This window comes from Orcinus orca, chromosome 13 (assembly GCF_937001465.1).
Source record: "Orcinus orca chromosome 13, mOrcOrc1.1, whole genome shotgun sequence".
Lineage (NCBI taxonomy): Eukaryota > Metazoa > Chordata > Mammalia > Artiodactyla > Delphinidae > Orcinus > Orcinus orca.
Genome location: NC_064571.1, coordinates 26,297,178 through 26,320,939, shown reverse-complemented (window position 1 = coordinate 26,320,939; position 23,762 = coordinate 26,297,178). Strand labels below are relative to the sequence as shown.

The 23,762-nt window shown below is 39.8% G+C and overlaps 1 protein-coding gene and 1 pseudogene across 1 annotated transcript in view; both read left to right on the top strand.

Annotated features, from left to right (window-relative positions):
• The window catches only part of LOC101289311 (uncharacterized protein C2orf78-like), a 35,123-nt pseudogene extending 12,494 nt beyond the window's left edge, over nt 1-22,629 (top strand).
• Nucleotides 1-23,762, top strand: part of LOC125960852 (putative ALMS1-like protein) — a 78,849-nt gene that overhangs the window by 12,715 nt on the left and 42,372 nt on the right. The window lies entirely within an intron of this gene.

Below are 23,762 nucleotides of genomic sequence, written 5' to 3'. Positions count from 1 at the left end.
CAGAATACATTTTCTTTTCAAGTGCTTATGGAACGATCTCCAAGACAGATCATATCTTGGGTCACAAATCAAGCCTCGGTAAATTTAAGAAAATTGACTTATCAAGTATCGTTTCCAACCACAACGCTATGATACTAGATACCAATTACAGGAAAAAAACTGTAAAAAATACAAACAGTTGGAAGCTAAACAACACACTACTAAATAACCAAGAGATCAATGAAGAAATCAAAGAGGAAATTAAAAAAATACCCAGAAACAAATGACAATGAAAACACGATGACCCAAAACCTATCGGATACAGCAAAAGCAGTTCTAAGAGGGAAGTTTATAGCAGTACAATCCTACCTCAAGAAACAAGAAATATCTCAAATAAACAATCTAACCTTGCACCTAAAGCAATTAGAGATAGAAGAACGAAAAAAAAAAAAAAACCCCAAAGTTAGCTGAAGGAAAGAAATCATAAAGATCAGATCAGAAATAAATGAAAAAGAAATGAAGGAAACGATAGCAAAGCTCAATAAAACTAAAAGTTGGTTCTTCAAGAAGATAAACAAAATTGATAAACCATTAGCCAGACTCATCAAGAAAAAAAGGGAGAAGACTCATATCAATAGAATTAGAAATGAACAAGAAGAAGTAACAACTGACACTGCTGAAATACAAAGGATCATGAGAGATTTCTACAAGCAACTATATGCCAATAAAATGGAAAACCTGGAAGAAATGGACAAATTCTTAGAAAAGCACAACTTTCCAAGACTGAACCAGGAAGAAATAGAAAATATAAACAGACCAATCACAAGCAGTGAAATTGAGACTGTGATTAAAAATCTTCCAACAGACAAAAGCCCAGGACCAGATGGCTTTACAGGTGAATTCTATCAAACATTTAGAGAAGAGCTAACACCTATCCTTCTCAAACTCTTCCAAAATATAGCAGAGTGAGGAATACTCCCAAACTCATTCTATGAGGCCACCATCACCCTGATACCAAAACCAGACAAAGATGTCACAAAGAAAGAAATCTACTGGCAAGTTTCACTGATGAACATAGATGCAAAAATCCTCAACAAAATACTAGCAAACAGAATCCAACAGCACATTAAAAGGATCCTACACCATGATCAAGTGGGGTTTATCCCAGGAATGCAAGGATTCTTCAGTATACGCAAATCAATCAATGTGATAAACCATATTAACACATCGAAGGAGAAAAACCATATGATCACCTCAATAGATGCAGAAAAAACTTTTGACAAAATTCAACACCAATTTATGATAAAAATCCTCCAGAAAGTTGGCATACAGGGAATGTACCTCAACATAATACAGGACATATATGACGAACCCACAGCCAAGATCGTTCTCAATGGTGAGAAACTGAAACCATTTCCTCTAAGATCAGGAACAAGACAAGGTTGTCCAGACTTACCACTATTTATTTTTATTTTTAACATCTTTATTGGGGTATAATTGCTTTACAATAGTGTGTTAGTGTCTGCTTTATAACAAAGTGAATCAGTTATACATATACATATGTTCCCTATCTCTTCCCTCTTGCGTCTCCCTCCCTCCCACCCTCCCTATCCCACACCTCCAGGCGGTCACAAAGCACCGAGCCTATATCCCTGTGCCATGCGGCTGCTTCCCACTAGCTATCTACCTTACGTTTGTTAGTGTGTATATGTCAATGACTCTCTCTCGCCCTGTCACAGCTCACCCTTCCCCCTCCCCATATCCTCAAGTCCGTTCTCCAGTAGGTCTGCGTCTTTATTCCTGTCTTAACCCTAGGTTCTTCATGACATTTTTTTTCTTAAATTCCATATATATGTATTAGCATACGGTATTTGTCTTTTTCTTTCTGACTTACTTCACTATGTATGACAGACTCTAGGTCTATTCACCTCATTACAAATAGGTCAATTTCGTTTCTTTTTATGGGTGAGTAATATTCCATTATATATATGTGCCACATCTTCTTTATCCATTCATCCGATGATGGGCACTTAGGTTGTTTCCATCTCCGGGCTATTGTAAATAGAGCTGCAATAAACATTTTGGTGCATGACCCTTTTTGAATTATGGTTTTCTCAGGGTATATGCCCAGTAGTGGGATTGCTGGGTCATATGGTAGTTCTATTTGTAGTTTTTTAAGGAACCTCCATACTGTTCTCCATAGTGGCTGAACCAATTCACATTCCCACCAGCAGTGCAAGAGTGTTCCCTTTTCTCCACACCCTCTCCAGCATTTATTGTTTCTAGATATTTTGATGATGGCCATTCTGACTGGTGTGAGATGATATCTCATTGTAGTTTTGATTTGCATTTCTCTAATGATTAATGATGTTGAGCATTCTTTCATGTGTTTGTTGGCAGTCTGTATATCTTCTTTGGAGAAATGTCTATTTAGGTCTTCTGCCCATTTTTGGATTGGGTTGTTTGTTTTTTTGTTATTGAACTGCATGAGCTGCTTGTAAATTTTGGAGATTAATCCTTTGTCAGTTGCTTCATTTGCAAATATTTTCTCCCATTCTGAGGGTTGTCTTTTGGTGTTGTTTATGGTTTCCTTTGTTGTGCAAAAGCTTTGAAGTTTCATTAGGTCCCATTTGTTTATTTTTGTTTTTATTTCCATTTCTCTAGGAGGTGGGTCAAAAAGGATCTTGCTGTGATTTATGTCATAGAGTGTTCTGCCTATGTTTTCCTCTAAGAGTTTGATAGTTTCTGGCCTTACATTTAGGTCTTTAATCCATTTTGAGCTTATTTTTGTGTATGGTGTTAGGGAGTGATCTAATCTCATACTTTTACATGTACCTGTCCAGTTTTCCCAGCACCACTTATTGAAGAGGCTGTCCTTTCTCCACTGTACATTCCTGCCTCCTTTATCAAAGATAAGGTGTCCATATGTGCGTGGGTTTATCTCTGGGCTTTCTATCCTGTTCCATTGATCTATCTTTCTGTTTTTGTGCCAGTACCATACTGTCTTGATTACTGTAGCTTTGTCGTATAGTCTGAAGTCAGGGAGCCTGATTCCTCCAGCTCCTTTTTTCGTTCTCAAGATTGCTTTGGCTATTCGGGGTCTTTTGTGTTTCCATACAAATTGCGAAATTTTTTGTTCTAGTTCTGTGAAAAATGCCAGTGGTAGTTTGAGAGGGATTGCATTGAATCTATAGATTGCTTTGGGTAGTAGAGTCATTTTCACAATGTTGATTCTTCCAATCCAAGAACATGGTGTATGTCTCCATCTATTTGTATCATCTTTAATTTCTTTCATCAGTGTCTTATAATTTTCCGCATACAGGTCTTTTGTCTCCTTAGGTAGGTTTATTCCTAGATATTTTATTCTTTTTGTTGCAATGGTAAATGGGAGTGCTTTCTTGATTTCACTTTCAGATTTTTCACCATTAGTATATAGGAATGCCAGAGATTTCTGTGCATTAATTTTGTATCCTGCTACTTCACCAAATTCATTGATTAGCTCTAGTAGTTTTCTGGTAGCATCTTTAGGATTCTCTATGTATAGTATCATGTCATCTGCAAACAGTGACAGCTTTACTTCTTCTTTTCCGATTTGGATTCCTTTTATTTCCTTTTCTTCTCTGATTGCTGTGGCTAAAACTTCCAAAACTATGTTGAATAAGAGTGGTGAGAGTGGACAGCCTTGTCTTGTTCCTGATCTTAGTGGAAATGCTTTCAGTTTTTCACCATTGAGGATGATGTTTGCTGTGGGCTTGTCATATATGGCCTTTAATATGTTGAGGAAAGTTCCCTCTATGCCTACTTTCTGCAGGGTTTTTATCATAAATGGGTGTTGAATTTTTTCAAAAGCTTTCTCTGCATCTCTTGAGATGATCATATGGTTTTTCTCCTTCAATTTGTTAATATGGTGTATCACATTGATAGATTTGCGTATATTGAAGAATCCTTGCATTCCTGGAATAAACCCCACTTGATCATGATGTATGATCCTTTTAATGTGCTGTTGGATTCTGTTTGCTAGTATTTTGTTGAGGATTTTTGCATCTATGTTCATCAGTGATATTGGCCTGTAGTTTTCTTTCTTTGTGACATCCTTGTCTGGTTTTGGTATCAAGGTGATGGTGGCCTCGTAGAAGGAATTTGGGAGTGTTCCTCCCTCTGCTATATTGTGGAAGAGTTTGAGAAGGATAGGTGTTAGCTCTTCTCTAAATGTTTGATAGAATTCGCCTGTGAAGCCATCTGGTCCTGGGCTTTTGTTTGTTGGAAGATTTTTAATCACAGTTTCAATTTCAGTGCTTGTGATTGGTCTGTTCATATTTTCTATTTCTTCCTGATTCAGTCTTGTCAGGTTGTGCATTTCTAAGAATTTGTCCATTTCTTCCAGATTGTCCATTTTATTGGCATAGAGTTGCTTGTAGTAATCTCTCATGATCTTTTTTATTTCAGCAGTGTCAGTTGTTACTTCTCCTTTTTCATTTCCAATTCTATTGATTTGAGTCTTCTCCCTTTTTTTCTTGATGAGTCTGGCTAGTGGTTTATCTATTTTGTTTATCTTCTCAAAGAACCAGCTTTTAGTTTTATTGATCTTTGCTATTGTTTCCTTCTTTTTTTTTTTTCATTTATTTCTGACATGATTTTTTTCCTTCTGCTAGCTTTGGGGATTTTTTGCTCTACTTTCTCTAATTGCTTGAGGTGCAAGGTTAGGTTGTTTATTCGAAATGTTTCCTGCTTCTTAAGGTGGGCTTGTATTGCTATAAACTTCCCCCTTAGAACTGCTTTTGCTGCATCCCATAGGTTTTGGGTCATTGTGTCTCCATTGTTATTTGTTTCTAGGTATTTTTTAATTTCCTCTCTGATTTCTTCAGTGATCACTTCATTATTAAGTAGTGTATTGTTTAGCCTCCATGTGTTTGTATTATTTACAGATCTTTTCCTGTAATTGATATCTAGTCTCATGGCGTTGTGGTTGGAAAAGATACTGATACAATTTCAATTTTCTTAAATTTACCAAGGCTTGATTTGTGACCCAATGTATGATCTATCCTGGAGAATGTTCCATGAGCACTTGAGAAAACTGTATTCTGTTGTTTTTGGATGGAGTGTCCTATAAATATCATTTAAGTCCATCTTGTTTAATGTATCATTTAAAGCTTGTGTTTCCTTATTTATTTTCATTTTGGATGATCTGTCCATGTGTGAAAGTGGGGTGTTAAAGTCTCCTACTATGAATGTGTTACTGTCGATTTCCCCTTTTATGGCTGTTAGTATTTGCCTTATGTATTGAGGTGCTCCTCTGTTGGGTGCATAAATATTTACAATTGTTATATCTTCTTCTTGGATCGATCCCTTGATCATTTTGTAGTGTCCTTCTTTGTCTCTTGTAATAGTCCTTATTTTAAAGTCTATTTTGTCTGATATGAGAATTGCTACTCCAGCTTTCTTTTGGTTTCCATTTGCATGGAATATCTTTTTCCATCCCCTTACTTTCAGTCTGTATGTGTCTCTAGGTCTGAAGTGGGTCTCCTGTAGACAGCATATATAAGGGTCTTGTTTTTGTATCCATTCAGTGAGCCTGTGTCTTTTGGTGGGAGCATTTAGTCCATTTACATTTAAGGTAATTATCGATATGTATGTTCCTATTCCCATTTTCTAAATTGTTTTGGGTTCGTTATTATAGGTCTTTTCCTTCTCTTCTGTTTCTTGTCTAGAGAAGTTCCTTTAGCATTTGTTGTAAAGCTGGTTTGGTGGTGCTGAACTCTCTCAGCTTTTGCTTGTCTGTAAAGCTTTTAATTTCTCCATCCAATCTGAATGAGATCCTTGCTGGGTAGAGTAGTCTTGGTTGCAGGTTTTTCTCCTTCATCACTTTCAGTATGTCCTGCCACTCCCTTCTGGCTTGTAGGGTTTTTGCTGAGAGATCAGCTGTTAACCTTATGGGGATTCCCTTGTGTGTTATTTGTTGTTTTTCCCTTGTTGCTTTTAATATGCTTTCTTTGTATTTAATTTTTGACAGTTTGATTAATATGTGTCTTGGCGTATTTCTCCTTGGAAATATCCTGTATGGGACTCTCTGTGCTTCCTGGACTTGATTGACTATTTCCTTTCCCATATTAGGGAAGTTTTCAACTATAATCTCTTCAAATATTTTCTCAGTCCCTTTCTTTTTCTCTTCTTCTTCTGGAACCCCTATAATTCGAATGTTGGTGTGTTTAATGTTGTCCCAGAGGTCTGAGACTGTCCTCAGTTCTTTTCATTCTTTTTTCTTTATTCTGCTCTGCAGTATTTATTTCCACTATTTTATCTTCCAGGTCACTTATCCGTTCTTCTGTCTCAGTTATTCTGCTATTGATCCCATCTAGAGTACTTTTAATTTCATTTATTGTGGTGTTCCTCGTTGCTTGTTTCATCTTTATTTCTTCTAGGTCCTTGTTAACTGTTTCTTGCATTTTGTCCATTCTATTTCCAAGATTTTGGATCATCCTTACTATCATTATTCTGAATTCTTTTTCAGGTAGACTGCCTATTTCCTCTTCATTTGTTAGGTCTGGTGCATTTTTATTTTGCTCCTTTACCTGCTGTGTGTTTTTCTGTCTTCTCATTTTGCTTATCTTACTGTGTTTGGGGTCTCCTTTTTGCAGGCTGCAGGTTTGTAGTTCCCGCTGTTTTTGATGTCTGTCTCCAATGGCTAAGGTTGGTTCAGTGGGTTGTGTAGGCTTCTTGGTGGAGGGGACTAGTGCCTGTGTTGTGGTGGATGAGGCTGGATCTTGTCTCTCTAGTGGGCAGGTTTATGTCTGGTGGTGTGTTTTGGGGTGTCTGTGGCCTTATTATGATTTTAGGCAGCCTCTCTGCTAATGGGTGGGGTTGTGTTCCTGTTTTGCTAGTTGTTTGGCATAGGTTGTCCAGCACTGTAGCTTGCTGGTCATTGAGTGAAGCTGGGTGCTGGTGTTAAGAAGGAGGTCTTTGGGAGATTTTCGCCGTTTGATATTATGTGGAGCTGGGAGGCCTCTTGTTGACCAGTGTCCTGAAGTGGGCTCTCCCACCTCAAAGGCAGAGCCCTGAATCCTGGCTGGAGCACCAAGAGCCTTTCATCCACCCGGCTCAGAATAAAAGGGAGGAAAAGTAGAGAGAATTAGTAGAAGTATGAAGAAAGAAAGAAAGGAGGGAGGGAAGGAGGGAAGGAAGGAAGAAAGAAAGAAAGAAAGAAGCAAAGAAGGAAAGAAGGCAAGAAGGAAAGAAAGGAGGGAGGGAGGGAGGGAGGAAGGAAGGAAGGAGGGAAGGAAGGAAAAAAGACAGAAAGAAAGAAGATACAGTAAAATAAAATAAAGTATAATAATGTTATTGAACTAAAAAATAATTGTTTAGAAAAAAAAGGTACGGATAGAACCTTAGGACAAATGTTGGAAGCAAAGCTATACAGACAAAATCTTACACAGAAGCATACACATACACCCTCACAAAGAGAGGTAAAGGGGAAAGAATCATAAATCTTACTCTCAGAGACCACCTCCTCAATTTGGGATGATTCGTTGTCTAAAGGAGGGAAGGAAGGAAGGAAGGAAGGAAGGAAGGAAGGAAAGAAAGAACGAAAGAAAGAAAGAAAGAAAGAAAGAAAGTAGGTAAAGTATAATAAAGTTATTAAAATTAAAATTAATTATTAAGAAAAAAATTTTAAAAAAACCATGGACGGATAGAACCCTAGGACAAATGGTGGAAGCAAAACTATACAGACAAGATCTCACACAGAAGCATACACATACACATTCACAAAAAGAGGAAAAGGGGAAAAAAATCATAGATCTTGCCCTCGAAGCCCACCTCCTCAATTTGGGATGATTCATTGTCTATTCATGTATTCCACAGATGCAGGGTACATCAAGTTGATTGTGGAGCTTTAATCCGCTGTTTCTGAGGCTGCTGGGAGAGATTTCCCTTTCTCTTCTTTGTTCTCACAGCTCACAGGGGCTCAGCTTTGGATTTCGCCCTGCCTCTGCATGTAGGTCGCTGGAGGGCGTCTGTTTTTTGCTCAGACAGGACGGGGTTAAAGGAGCCGCTGATTTGGGGGCTCTGGCACACTCAGGCCGGGGGGAGGGAGGGGCCCAGTCTTACCACTATTATTCAACATAGTTTTGGAAGTTTTAGCCACAGCAATCAGAGAAGAAAAAGAAATAAAAGGAATCCAAATCAGGAAAGAAGAAGTAAAACTGTCACTGTTTGCAGATGACATGATACTATATAAAGAGAATCCTAAACATGCTACCGGAAATCTCCTAGAGCTAATCAATGAATTTGGCAAAGTAGCAGGATACAAAATTAATGCACAGAAATGTCTTGCATTCCTGTACACTAATGATGAAAAATATGAAAGTGAAATTAAGGAAACACTCCCATTACCATTGCAACAAAAAGAATAAAATACCTAGGAATAAACCTACCTAAGGAGACAAAAGACCTGTATGCAGAAAGCTATAAGACACTGATGAAAGAAATTAAAGATGATACAAACAGATGGAGAGATATACCATACTCTCAGATTGGAAGAATCAACATTGTGGAAACAACTATACTAGCCAAAGAAATCTACAGATTTAGTGCAATCCCTGTCAAACTACCAGCGGCATTTTTCACAGAACTAGAGCAAAAATTTCAGATTTGTATGGAAACACAAAAGACCCCAAATAGCCAAAGCTATCTTGATAAAGAAAAATGAAGCTGGAGGAATCAGGCTCCCTTACATCAGACAATACTGCAAAGCTACAGTAATCAAGACAGTATGGTACTGGCACAAAAAACAGAAAGATAGATCAATGGAACAGGATAGAAAGCCCAAAGATAAACTCACACACATATGATCACTTTATTTTTGATAAAGGAGGCAAGAATATACAGTGGAGAAAAGACAGCCTCTTCAATAAGTGGTGCTGGGAAAACTGGACAGCTACGTGTAAGAGTGAAGTTGGAACACTACCTAGCACCATACACAAAAATAAACTCAAAATGGATTAAAGACCTAAATGTAAGTCCAGACAGTATAAAACTTTTAGAGGAAAACATAGCAAGAACACTCTTGGACATAAATCACAGCAAGATCCTTTTTGACCCACCTCCTGGAGAAAGGGAAATAAAAACAAAAATAAATGGGACCTAATGAAACTTCAAAGCTTTTGCACAGCAAAGGAAACCATAAAGAAGACGAAAAGGGAGCCCTCAGAATGGGAGAAAATATTTGCAAATGAAGCAGCTGATAAAGGATTAATCTCCAAAATTTTCAAGCAGCTCATGCAACTCAATATCAAAAAACAAAAAAACAACACAATCCCAAAATGGGCAGACCTAAATAGACATTTCTTCAAAGAAGATATACAGATGGCCAGCAAACACATGAAAGAATGCTCAACGTCATTAATCATTAGAGAAATGCAAATCAAAACTACAATGAGGTATCACCGCATACCAGTCAGAATGGCCATCATCAAAAAATCTACGAACAGTAAATGCCTGAGAGGGTGTGGAGAAAAGGGAACCCTCTTGCACTGTTGGTGGGAATGTAAATTGATACAGTCACTATGGAGAACAGTATGGAGGTTCCTTAAAAGTCTAAAAAGAGAACTACCATATGACTTAGCAATCCCACTACTGGGCACGTACCCTGAGAAAACCATAATTCAAAAAGAGTCATGTACCACAATGTTCATTGCAGCTCTGTTTCCAAGAGCCAGGATATGGAAGCAACCTAAGTGTCCATCGACTGATGAATGGATAAAGAAGATGTGGCACATATATACAATGGAATATTACTCACCCATAAAAAGAAACGAAATTGAGTTATTTGTAATGAGGTGGATCAACCTGGAGACTGTCATACAGAGCGAAGTAAGCCAGAAAGAGAAAAATAAATACCGTATCCTAACACGTATATATGGAATCTAAAAAAAAAAAAAATGGTTCTGAAGAACCTAGGGGCAGGACAGGAATAAAGATGCAGATGTAGAGAATGGACTTGAGGACACAGGGAGGGGGAATGGTAAGCTGGAATGAAGTGAGAGAGTGGCATGGACTTATATATACTATCAAATGTAAAATAGATAGCTAGTGGGAAGTAACCTCATAGCACAGGGAGATCAGCCCCGTGCTTTGTGACCACCTAGAGGGGTTGGATAGGGAGGGTGAGAGGGAGACACAAGAGGGAGTGGATATGGGGATATATGTATACATATAGCTGATTCACTTTGTTATACAGCAGAAACAAACACACCATTGTAAAGCAATTACACTCCAGTAAAGATGTTTAAAAAAAGCTACTGATTAGAAAAAAAAACTGTATCAAGATGGTAATTGTCTATGTTCAAGAAGAAGCTACTTAATAAAGTACAGTAAAAACAAACAAACAAAAAAATTGTTCCACATTTGTTTATTCTTTCGTTTCTTTTTTCATGCACATATATGCATTCATTCAGTCACCCACAACCAAATGATGAATGATTTCCTTTCACAGCATTGCCATCAAATTACAACTTGGTCAAACTCCTTAATGTAATGCTTAATGACTGTTTGTGGTCTAACAGGCTTAGGGTAACCTTTTCTCTTCCATTCCCACCTCTTCCCACCCACCCACCCCCCGCCCCGATTCAGTCAGGAGTCAGTCCTAGTCAGGTCACATTCAACATGCTTTTCCATATTTTCAGCTTCTGCCATTCATATCCTTTTTTCTATTGTGTATTTTTTTAAACCCAGCATCCACTGTTCTGTGTTTTATTTAGATAAGTTGTATTTAGAGAATTAGTCCTCTTTAACTCTCCGTCTATATCATGTGGGCAGAGTTGACCCTATCCTTGGACTCCAGCCGTAAGTACATGGCTCAATCCTGACCAGTCAGAGCAATGGCTTCATGATCTTGGTCACAGTGATTGGTTCAGGGATGGGCAAATGATACAAGCGGAGACATAAGAGGAAATCCACGGACTAATGAGCTAGAATTATTGGAAAAGAGGTTTCTTTACTCACCAGGCTCGCTAAGTTAATAGAATATAAGTTTGAAGCTGCTTGAAACCCATTTTGCTAGCTCCAAATGGGAACCTATCTGAGAATGCAGCCAAATACAGAGGAATGCTGAAGCAAGGCTGGAGAGACAAGCAATATCTTAATGATATTTTTTGAGGCGTTGGGTCCAGTGATTCTTAAAGTTGGGCACACCTCTTAAATATATCACTTACAAGAGGCAATCATTGTTTCAGCCAGTTTGAGAAAGCTTTCTGTTACTTGAAACTGAATAAGTTAAAACTGGTGGGCTTGTCTTCGTGAACACTGAGATGTCCCATTTCTTCTCATTTCAAGGTCTTTGTTTTTTTTACCGTAACATTTAGGAACTCAGTGTCCACTGATGTCACTATGCTGTGCCCCCTGTTATGGTTACTACTGGCTCTATCGGTGGAAAAACTCTACCTGAATGATTATCAGCAAAACATGTATTTATTATGCATGTCCCTGACTGAAGTTGGTGAGAGGCATGTTTATAAAATTAGACTTAAAATGAACAAGACTTACCTAATCTATAACGATTTCGCCAATTTCAAATCCTTGCTCAATTGCCTATTTAATATTCAAATCCTTGAAAATAAAAGCCGTCAACTGTTGGGCACCATGTACAATCTGTTGTGCAATCTGTTGTCCTGCGATGGCACTTCTTACCTTTCAGTTTGTAACTGGATATTTAAAATGCAGTCAGAGTCTCAGTTCATCTGTTCATTTGTTTAACATTCGCTAAATGCCAAGTTGGTACACTGGGGACACATAGTGATAACACAGAGTGCTTGCCCATATGGGGCTAATGTTCTGGTTATAGCCTCTTGCTTTCAGAGTCTCATGCAGCAGGTGTATCTCTCTGTGCGTATGTGTGTTGCAATGTCAAAATTTATATTTTTGGCAGGGATTGGCAGGACATTGGCAATTGGCAGGACAATGTCATTGGCATTGACATTCATTTAAATAATCACAGGCATCTTAAAGCTCTAGGACTCTGGTCAGTGAAAGGGCTGCAGAATAGATACTCAGAATCTTCTTTTTGTTGCAGTAGCTTTGTCACCAGGATCTCTGTCTCTGCCTTTCATAGAGGGAGTATTGCCTAGTTCTTAAGAATGCAGGCTTCCATAACACGCTGGATTCAGCTCTCAGATCCAATACTGTGTATACCTAGGCAAATTTACCTAACCCTGGTAACTCTCAGCTTTTGCCTTTGCAGAATGAGATAACATGTCTACTTATTTGGGTAGCTGTAAGGATTAAGTGAGGTAATGCATCTAAGCACTTTGCACTGTGTCTGGTAGTAGTCAATCCCAGCTAAATGACAGCTATTGCCTTATTCCTACCATTCTTATTATTTGACTGGGAAGGTAGTAGTCTGCTTGTCCTTCAAGAACCAGCTTAAATGCTCTGTCATTTTTAAGGAAGTTAGTTGTATAATTCTTCATCATTCATTCTGGTCTTACCTTTATTATAGTGGATATAATGATTTTTCCATAATTTTTTCTGTTTTCTTCACAAAACAGGTACAATGTCTTTGTTATCACTTTAACACCAATACTTGAAATTGTGTATAACTTATGGTAGACATTCATTAAGTTTTAAATGTAATGGAAACTTAATTTACTTTGAAAGGATGCTGTGACTCTGTTGTGCATGGACTTGTGTGGGTCAAGGGCAGAAGCAGGAGATAAGTTAGATTACTGCACAGATCCAAGGAGAATTGATGTTGGCACAAGCTGGTGGTGGAGGTAGAAAAAACTGGTTGTGTTCTGGATATGCTTTGGAACTGGAGCTATATATTTGGAAGAAGAAGAATGAGAATAACAAAAAAATAAAAATAAGAATAGTAAGACATTAAAGAAAAAAGCCTTCCTGTTCTGTGATGACTAATTCAAAGAATGAGTTTTGTTTGATGGTAAACTGATATGGCCTGTAGATGGCTCCATTTTCAAGAAACTTCAGGATTCTTTGTGTGTGTGTTCTAGAAAATTTCAGTGCTGCTGCATGTTTGGTTTTCCCAGACTGATATTATGGCTTCACTGTAAATTAATAAGCAGTTTTGACTTTCTTTGTTCAGATAGAATTATGTATATTGGCTCACATATTTAACATAAATTCTTCATTTTTGAGCCACTATTTAAGAACAACTAAGAAACTTGAGAAGCCAGGGAAACCTTGTGTAGGTTGCTTACTTTAATGGGTTTCAAAATGTTTTCATTTACTAATTCATTCACTTATTTATTGAATGACTTCTGTGTCATTCCAGTCACAATGTTAGAGGCAGTGAAAAATATTACTATGAATAAAAATATTTTTTCTGTCCATCTGTTATGCTTTAAATAAAAGCACCAAGATACATGGTTTTAGGTAACATTTATATTAAACATACACCATGTGTAAGGCACATTATCTTAGCACTTTAAATGCATCCTTTCATTGAAATCTTCAAAACAACCCTATGAGGTAATGTTTTTCACATTTTACAGATGAAAAAACTGAGGAACAGAGAGATTAAGTAACCTGGTGAAGTTCAACCTGGGAACTTTATTGTAGAAACCAGTCCTGATTTACCTGCCTCTGAGTCATTCTCTCTAAGCTTGTGCAGACCTGCAAAGTCTGAGCAGCAGGGATAGCTCCTCTGATCAATCCTCACAGAAGCCTTCTGTCCTTCTTTATTCCTTTGCATTCACCTCAAGTCCTACTTCTTTTGTAAAAGTATTCCAGATTACGTGAGTTTTTCGCCCTTCTCTGAGCTCTTCTGAGCTACTACTGCACAGACGCAGAAGAGCCTCTTTATTTGTGGTACGTGTGTCTAACAGAACAATGGAGAATGAGTCTAATCATTGAAACTTCCAAGTGGCAGATGGGCTTTTCTGTAATTTGGGAAAGTGTCCTCTTGGAAGATGAAAGGGAGGCCTCGGTGTAGAGGAAACTCTTCCTAACGAGCTGACAGCTTCAGGGTGTCAAACTAAAAATCAGCTCAGGAGAACGTTCCTACCTAGTCATTTGCATTGCTTCTCTCTGTGAGTTTTTTTACTCCTTTTTCCTCTCTTGGCTCCTATTCTGACCTAATGAGTAATGGTAATAGAGACTGCTGATTCTCCATCACTATACATCTGTCTTCTTCTTCATTTTTTTTTTTTTTTTTTTTGCAGTACGCCGGCTTCTCACTGCTGTGGCCTCTCCAGTTGAGGAGCACAGGCTCCAGACGCACAGACTCTGCGGCCATGGCCCACGGGCCCAGCCGCTCCGCGGTATGCGGGATCCTCCCAGACTGGGGCATGAACCCATGTCCCCTGCATCGGCAGGCGGACTCTCAACCACTGCGCCACCAGGGAAGCCCCTGTCTTCTTCTTTAGTAATAGAACACTGCAGTTTTAGCTAGACACATGGCTACACAAGTAACGTCTACATATTCCCACTATCCTTGCGACCCCGTGTGGCCATGTAAGTCCAGTCCAATCTGATGAACATAGAAAGTATATATTTCTGTGCTTATCATTAATATGAATGTGTCTATGCTGCCATTACCCATTTCCTTCTTTCTGTCACTTGGGAGGTGATGAGAAGTGGAATGGTCACTTTTAGACGTAGAGTTGAAAGTTGCATGTCGAAAACGTCAAAGCTGCCTGATTGAAGGACTGGACTGCTATGTAAGAGACAAATGAACTTGACTCTTGCTCAAGCACTGTATTTTGGGTCTCACGTAATTGAGTTTGTTTTCTACAATGAATATGGAAATCGATACTTAAAATTGGGCCACTGTCCTGACATTTAGCTTAGCATTTGGTCTTAAGGAGTGGGGCACACACGGTAAGCTAGAAAGCTGGTGATCTGTGTTATGCTTTAGTAAAACGTTTGATAAAATTCTCAACTGCAATACCTTGGAAGGCAGACCATATGTCAACAGAGTCTTTATCTAGCTAAATTTGTCAGAAAAATTACACTGTTGATGTGTGCTGGCTTCTTTTTGCTACATTTAGCAAAGTTCTATAAGAGAGAGTTGAAGTTGGGCTAGTTATTAGGGGTTGTGCTGATGAAACCAGTTTTACAGGGGTGGGCCTCAAGCCTTTAACACTTCCCTATCATTACATGTTATTCAGAAACTGGCAGATAACCCAGTGTCAAAGATCAGATAAACAGTATTGACTACCCACCTAAACCCACTGTTTCAAATCATCTCAAGGTAGAAACAATTATATTGAGAGAAAGAGAGATGGGAGGGAAACTTCTGGCTGTGGTTACGTATACAGGAACTAACTGAAAACAAATAGGTCAAATGCCTACAAAGATTATGAGGGAATATTACTACCAAAGAAACCAGAGCCTGGTCTGAAAAAGCTTTTGATTCTTTGATGAAGAGGCTCCCAAACACATACAATCTGTGGGTGGGATTGGGGCTAGTGTAGAAATAGAAGTTCTTATAATCTATGCCACTTAAAATTTATAAATCTAGCTAACAAAAATATTAAATAGTACTTTTTCTATTCTCCTACCTTGAAAAACATATCTTCATAATGACCTGGATATCCAAGTCAGAAACTAGAACCTGAAACTCACTTGGAGCTTCACTGTAACAGTGCATGGCTAGCCACCCCATGGACCACAATGTTCCTTGTTCCCCACTCTTCCAAGTCTTATTTCTATCCTGCATCATAGGGCCTTGTAAGCACATGTAGATGTTCTATTCCTTACGCCTGCATCCAAGATCCATACACAACCCTTGTCTCTTCCACCACCACAAGTAGCTTAAATGCTTAGCAAATTACCATTAATGGTACTCATGTGTCACACATTTCTGAGTAATGTCTCAGGGCTGCTTATTATACTTGGTTTCTTCTTCTTTCTCTCCTCCATTCTACTACTTCCTTGTTGTTATTACCATTACAGCCATCAGCAGCAAAAAATGCTGCTGCGCGTCCGGAGCCTGTGCTCTGCAATGGGAGAGGCCGCAACAGTGAGAGGCCCACGTACCGCAAAAAAAAAAAAAAAAAAAGTATTCAGTGAGTACTAGTTGATAATACATGAAAGAATGAATGAATGCATGAATAAATGAATGTGTCTTCATATTGCTGGCTCTGTGCAATAAATTGGAAACTTATGAAGGCTTCTAGGGTTTCGCATCTAAGAGAGATTACACTAAAATTTGGATAACTAGATTAAAGTAGAAGGTTTAGAAATGTGTCATCCATGCAAAGACCTGAAAATGGGCAGCCCTGCTTATATTTCAAATTGCCCAGAAATACTTTGTTTTGCTTCAGTTCTAGGAAGGGCTCAGGTTTGGAGTGAGGTCACATTTTTATCAGCAACAGTTCACTTAATATTGCTTATACAAGCTTTCTAAAGCAATGACTAGAGCATATGTTTAGATTTTCCCAAGTGTTTGGACTAAAGAAACCATATATATGTTAGTGTAGTGATTCTCAGTAGTTATTCCAGAGGCTCCTAAGGTAAGAGGATCACATTGTATGGTTTAGTAACACTGAAACCTTTCCATGCTGCTGTCATTTTATCTTTGTTCTCTTAGAAAAACTCAGAATGGTACAAAACATATCTTTATTTTCACATTTCCAACTTTCTTTACACACATATACTGAAACCATCTGTCTAAATTGTGGCAAAATCTGCCAGCTCCAGATTGGCCTCATTAGTCATCTGAGAACACATAAACAGAGGAATTTGGAAAAATAAATAGACCTTGGATAGATCATCCTGGTCTGGGAAGATTTTTCTTCTTGCCAGACATGAAAAGGCACAGGTTTGCATCTTTAAAACATTTGGAGGAGTTTTTGCTCTAGAAAGTGGATAAAAATGTCTTAGTGACCCACTTGATATCCTTTATCATATGACCAAGTCACTTCAGCTACAAACCAAAGGGAAAACTAACATCTAAAGGAGTTGGCAAGGTCTTTCAGAGTGAAACTCTATGAATGTTGTTCTAATAGGAATATATCTAAGAGGTGACATGAGAGATAAGGAGAGTGTGAGAGTGCATGAAGGTAAATTTTGGACATTATCATCAAAGGTAGCGTTTTTCTAAGCTAGTCATAAGCTCACCTCCCCAGATGTTTGCATGTGCTCCTACCAGCCATCTCTTCTTTATGAATAGTAGTAGTTTAATTGTGAAATTGAACTGTCAGAAATATATATTGTGCAGTTGAATCTCTGCCACAATAGGAAGTCTGGTCATCTGTATTTTCCTTGGGACTAACGGAGCCCAAGGGACTAATAGATGTCCTAAGTAGGGAGAAGACTGCTAACATGGTATAAAATGAGGGGGAATTTTCTCCTTAATCTCCAACAAAAACAGCAACAAAAAAATCTCTTATCACCAGACTTCTGTCATGTCCTACATTTCATTATTTGAGATTCATTCTTTTGGTCCTCAAAAGTCTTTATTAGTCAGGATATTTGGGCTTCCCTGGTGGCGCAGTGGTTGAGAGTCCGCCTGCCGATGCAGGGGACACGGGTCCGTGCCCCGGTCCGGGAAGATCCCACATGCCACGGAGCGGCTGGGCCCGTGAGCCACGGCCGCTGAGCCTGTGCGTCCGGAGCCTGTGCTCCACAGCAATCTACCTACAGGGAGGCTGGGAGATACAGTTCTGTTTCATGTCCGGAAAGTGAAAGTAGGATTAGTGAATATCTAGCTGGTTTCTGCTACAAAGACTGTTGGATTTTTGATAGATTGGAAGCATAGGCATAACATTTTCCAGCTCTTTTTATTAATAGATAAAGGCTATAACCCTACTCTCTCAACTCAGGCTAACCTTTGTGTCTTGCTTTTACCAGTAGAATGTAGTTGAAGTGGTGTTTGCTAGTTCCAGAATCTAGCTTTCTAGTGGCCTTGTCACTTCTGTCTTTGTTCTCTTGGAATGCTGTCTTGGGACTTCCACGTAAGGATGTAGTCTACTGGACAATGAGAGACCACAGGCAGGAAAATCAAGTCACTCCAGCCAACAACGAGCATCAATTGCTCGATTTGCATACATGAGTGAGGCCAACTTGGACCTTCAAGCCCAGCTGACTCTTCCTGAAGGCAACTGCATGAGTCATCCAGGTAAAAGGAGAGGAAAAACTGCATAGCCAATGAACAGAATTGTGATAAACAATGAATCATCGTTTCACGTCACTGAGTTGGGGATGATTTCTTATTGTAACATTAGACAACTGATACAGGTTTAAATTTTTTCAGATTAAAATTTTCCACCTTTGTAAACCTCAAGCTAATGGCTTATAAAAGATCCTACTTTAATGTCATTTCTGGCATTTCTAATGTGTGTGTGATTTCATGATTGTATATGTCTTAGGCTGGGTTTCCCTAGAAGCCGACCTTGAGGAAAGGATGTGGGCGTGAGTTGTTTATTTGGGAGCACTAGTGGGTGAGTGGGAAGTGATACAAGGAAAAGAAGGAAGCCAATGCAGGCATATTATTGAACTTGTTATTACTAGACAATTAGGTCTCAATTCTGTAGCAGAACTCTGGTGGATAGAGTAGATCTTACCTCAGAGTTATCCCAACAGAGAGATGAGTAGCTGAGGTATCTATCTACCAAATCCCATCAATTTTTGATAGAGGGATTTTAGGGGGTGAGGAGAGTGTCTTAACACCTCAGTACTTCTGGTCTGCTCTGCCTTGTGCACTGGCTGAGTGGACTCCTGTGATTAGAGAAGGCCTTCACGGGGAGAGTTACAGCGTTCTTGTTTAGAAAAATTCCAGTTGCCCCTTTTTGAAATATGAATGCTTATGGCATTTGGGTGGGGTACCAACAATAACGTTTGAATTTATCGTCAATATCTGAATATTATAAATATTAATATCTAAATATATTATTTTTATTTCAAGTAGTAAATTGTCAAGCTAGATATAACTTGCAGTGAAAAATCTCCTTAAGTGTTCTTCTTGTTAAAATTTTAAAAGTCCAGTGAAATATAAATGTATATTCATTATTGGAAAACTAAAATGCTGCAAGTAAATTGTGATGATTTTGAAGTGTGTTAATTTTATGGAAAAAAATGATTAAGAACTTTAAAAGAGTTAAAAAGTAAAATATTGGAATTTAATATGAACATTGAGAGTGTTTTGGCTGGATAACTTGGAAAGGATACTATTTTTGAATCAAAAATGTATGTAATATTAAATAATACAAAACCAAATAATAGATTATATGATATCATATTCTGAAACTATCTGAAATTATCAAGTGTATTAGTGTCCTTAATGTTAAACAATGAACTGCTGAGAACTTCATTTAATTTTTGGTTACTTTCATGTATGGATTTTATGAAAAAACCTCTTGGAATAATTCACAAATAAAAATAGACTATCGAGTGTCCTTGCCCCTGTGGTGAGCCACAGCTGCCCTCCACCTCTGCGGGAGACCCTCTAACACTAGCAGCCATGTAGCTAACAGGATCTTGGTGCTCTGGCTGGGTGTCAGGCCTGAGCCTCTGAGGTGGGAGAGCTGAATTCAAGACATTGGACCACCAGAGACCTCCCAGCCCCACATAATATCAATTGGTGAGAGATCCCCCAGGTATCTCCATCTCAACACTAAGACCCAGCTCCACTCAATGACCAGCAAGCTTCAGTGCTGGACACCCCATGCCAAACAACTAGCAAGACAGGAACACAACCACACCCATTAGCAGAGAGGCTGCCTAAAATCATAATAAGTTCACAGACACCCCAAAACACACCACTGGAGGTGGTCCTGCCCACAAGAAATAAAAGATCCAGCCTCATCCACCAGAACACAGGCACTAGTCCCCTCCACCAGGAAGCCTACACAACCCACTGAACCAACCTTAGCCACTGAGGCAGACACCAAAAACAACGGGAAATATGAACCTGCAGGTTGTGAAAAGGAGACCCCAAACACAGTAAGTTAAGCAAAATAAGACAGAGAAACACACAGCAGATGAAGGAGCAAGGTAAAAACCACCAGACCAAACAAATGAAGAGGAAATAGGCAGTCTACCTGAAAAAGAATTCAGAGTAATGAGAGCAAAGATGTTACAAAATCTTGGAAATAGAATGGAGAAAATACAAGAAATGTTTAACAAGGACCTAGAAGAACTAAAGATGAAATGAACAATGATGAACAACACAATATATGAAATTTAAAATTCTCTAGAAGGGATCAATAGTGGAATAACTGAGGCAGAAGAACAGATAAGTGACCTGCAAGATAAAATAGTGGAAATAAGTACCATGGAGCAGAATAAAGAAAAAAGAATGAAAAGAATTGAGGACAGTCTCAGAGACCTCTGGGACAACATTAAATGCACCAACATTTAACTTATAGGGGTCTCATAAGAAGAAGAGAAAGAGAAAAGGTATGAGAAAATATTTGAAGAGATTATAGTTGAAAACTTACCTAATATGAGAAAGGAAATGGTCAATCAAGTCCAGGAAGCACAGAGAGTCCTGTACAGGATAAATCCAAGGGGAAACACATCAAGACACATATTAATCAAACTATCAAAAATTAAATACAAAGGAAAAATATTGAAAGCAGCAAGGGAAAAGCAACAAATAATATACAAGGGAATGCCTATAAGGTTAACAGCTGATGGTTTAGCAGAAACTCTGCAAGCCAGAAGGGAATGGCAGGACATATTTAAAGTGATGAAAGGGATAAACCTACAATCAAGATTAGTCTACCCAGCAAGGATCTCATTCAGATTCGATGGAAAAATTAAAATGTTTACAGACAAGCAAAAGCTAAGAGAATTCAGCACCACCAAACCAGCTTTACAACAAATGCTAAAGGAACTTCTCTAGGCAGGAAACACAAGAGAAGGAAAAGACCTACAATAACAAACCCAAAACAATTAAGAAAATGGTAATAGGAACATACCTATCAATAATTACCTCAAATGTAAATGGATTAAATGCTTCCACCCAAAGACATAGACTGGATGAATGGATACAAAAACAAGGCCTGTATATATGCTGACTACAAGTGACCCCTTTCAGACCTTGGGACACATACAGACTGAAAGTGAGGGGATGGAAAAAGATATTCCATGCAAATAGAAATCAAAACAAGCTGTAGTAGCAATTCTCATATCAGACCTAGGGACACTTGAAAATGGGATGGAATCTAGCAGTGGTTGTGCAGACATTACTACACTGGCGGAGGAAATTCACCTTCCGCAGCTCTTTAATTCTTTGAAAGATCTTGATCAATCCAAAAGTCCCAACATGATCAAAGCCAAAGACAACAGAGCCATTAAGGTGAATCAGGTGCAGCAAAAGCCAAGTGTCATAAAGGTTCCCTCTGCTCAACCAGGAAGAACAAACATAAAGCCTCTGAGCCTATCAGTGGTGCTACCAAGGCCAAAATCCAGCCAAAGAATCCAGAGTGCCTGTTAGGGGGAGAAGTGCTTCTATGCCATGCTGCAGTCAGGGACAGTGCTCCTGTGAACACGGCCAAGCATTCCAAAGGCAAACCTCAGAAAGCTGCATCCAGAAAGATCAGCAAAACGAAGAGCCACGGGCAGGAAAGGACCTCAAGGACCAGAGGAAGGAAGAAGGCTGAAGAGAATAAGCAGTCAGGGAACAAAGTCAAGGCAGGAGAGAAGCCAACAATTCCCCAGACGAAGCGAAGGAAGCAGCAAACTGAGCTTATCCAAGAGAGCTTTAAAAAGCCTCGAACCTCCCTAGGCATGTGCAGGCTGGGGTCTGTGAAGGTTCTTCATGCACTGGGGGAGAAGAATGATAAGAAAACTGGGCTCTCTTCCTGTCGGGTCTTGGGAAATTCAAGCAACCCTAAACACCCCCAGCTATCCAGCCATGGAGGCATACCCCACCTGAGGGTAAGAGTCCTGAGAAAACTCAACTCGAAGCCCAGAAACCAGACAGCAGTGCTGAAAAAGAGTGTCCCTCTCCATCCCAGTATGATCTGCCGCCTCCTGGGAAGGTCAAGTTGATACCTCTGCCGTTTTCTGCCTGGGACAAGCCTCAATCTCGACCTGCTCCTCGGAGGCCACAGTCTCTGTCCTCTCATTGGCCTGCTCTGGCTGACTGTGCCCAGCCTGCTTCTACTAACTCAGCTCAACCTCCTGCAGTGAGTTCATCCCAGCCAGCTCCTGCCTCTTTGCCAGTTCCTGCCAAACCATCTCAGCCAACTATGACTAACCAACCCAAACGGGTTGGACCGACCATACGCAGCCTAGTGTCCCTCAGTCTGCTGCTCCTAGGCCTGCACCCTACGGAACTTCATCTTGCACTTCTCTCCAGCGGGAGCCTGTTCCCCCTGCTGTGACTAAGCGCCAGTCCCCACCCAAGCTCCAAACCCCATTTCTACTCCAAGACTTCAGCGAGCAACCAATTCCATGGAAGGAACCCAATGTTCCTGAGCCAGTAATGTCAAAGCCCATCGAACACGAGCAGAGGCCAGAGCGGGAGGCCATGAAGAGACGGGCTCAACAACAACATGAGAATGCTGCCAAATACACCTCTTTGGGGAAAGTGCAATTTTTCATTGAGAGGGAAAAAGAAATGGAAATTGCTGACTACTACAGATATGTAAAGTAAGAGCTGCTAGGAGTGTTGGTGCCACCTTGGGGACCAGCTGCTCTTCCATATACAGATAAGACAGGTATAAATTTCTCTATTTATTTTGATATATTTTAACACAATAAAACAATAAATAAATGTAATAGAATTAATAGGTGAGTAATAAAACTTTTGAATATTGAGATGCTGCTAATTGTGGCGTGATTTTTGTTTTTTGATGGGGTTGGAATCAAATTCTGCATGAGAAAGGGAGGACTGAAAGTTGGATGGGAGAATGAAGGAAATAGGTAAAAACTGAGGAAAGAGAAAGGAAGTTTGTCCAGGGCTAGGAAGGCCAAAAGACATTTATGGATTTATGAAAGGAAGCAGGAGTGGGGATGAAATGGAAGAAGTAAAAAGCAGGGTCAGAGGTCAGGGGTGAAAGAACCAAATTTGAGTAGACTTGAAGATGACAGAAGGTGAGTCTAGGTTCACTAGGAGAAACAGAAAAAGTCTCTTGGGGAGGTTGGCCTTAAGTCTCACAACCACCAGATAGGTATTTAAGAAAACAGGAGGTTCAGGACACATCTCTGAAAGGTTTGAGTTGCCTTATCCAGGTGTGATTATAGTGGGGGGATAGGAAATCTACCAGAGAGGTGGCTAGGGCTCAGAGTTATCCTAGGGGCAGCTGACGACAGGGGCACAGCCAAGGAACTGCTGCATCAGGAGGCCCACGAGCAGGGCCTGGTATGTAAATCACCATGTACTCCACACCTAAGCACCAGGGCAGCTAATGCACTACTCAGTTAATCCTGGCAACGACAGGCAAGGCCAGTATTCCTGTGCCACTTCATTTAGAGAGGTGCAGCAAAGGGCTGAGGTCACATCGCATGTGGAGGTACAAGGCCTCAACTGCAGGCCCAAATGCCTCCGAAGTCCTCAGTATCTGCAAGTGCCCGCAGGCGGCCAACCTGGCTTTCAGAGCACAGCATCCTGAGGTTACTGGTGGATGAGATCAAACTTCTGGAGAGGCCTAAATATTATCTTGAGGGGCTTCCTCCATTGACCAGGGTGCATGCCGCCTTCTGTAAACATCACCATCAACTGAAGCGCACGAGAAAAATCCGACGGAAGCGTCCACTCTCACGGGTGAGAGCGGTGGGGGCACGCACACTGGGCAGCCGCTCCAACAGCCACAGGACCCAGGAGCCCAGCGGTTCACGGGCTCCCTGTGAGGCCTCGTGGGGCAGGTCGAGGAAGTGAG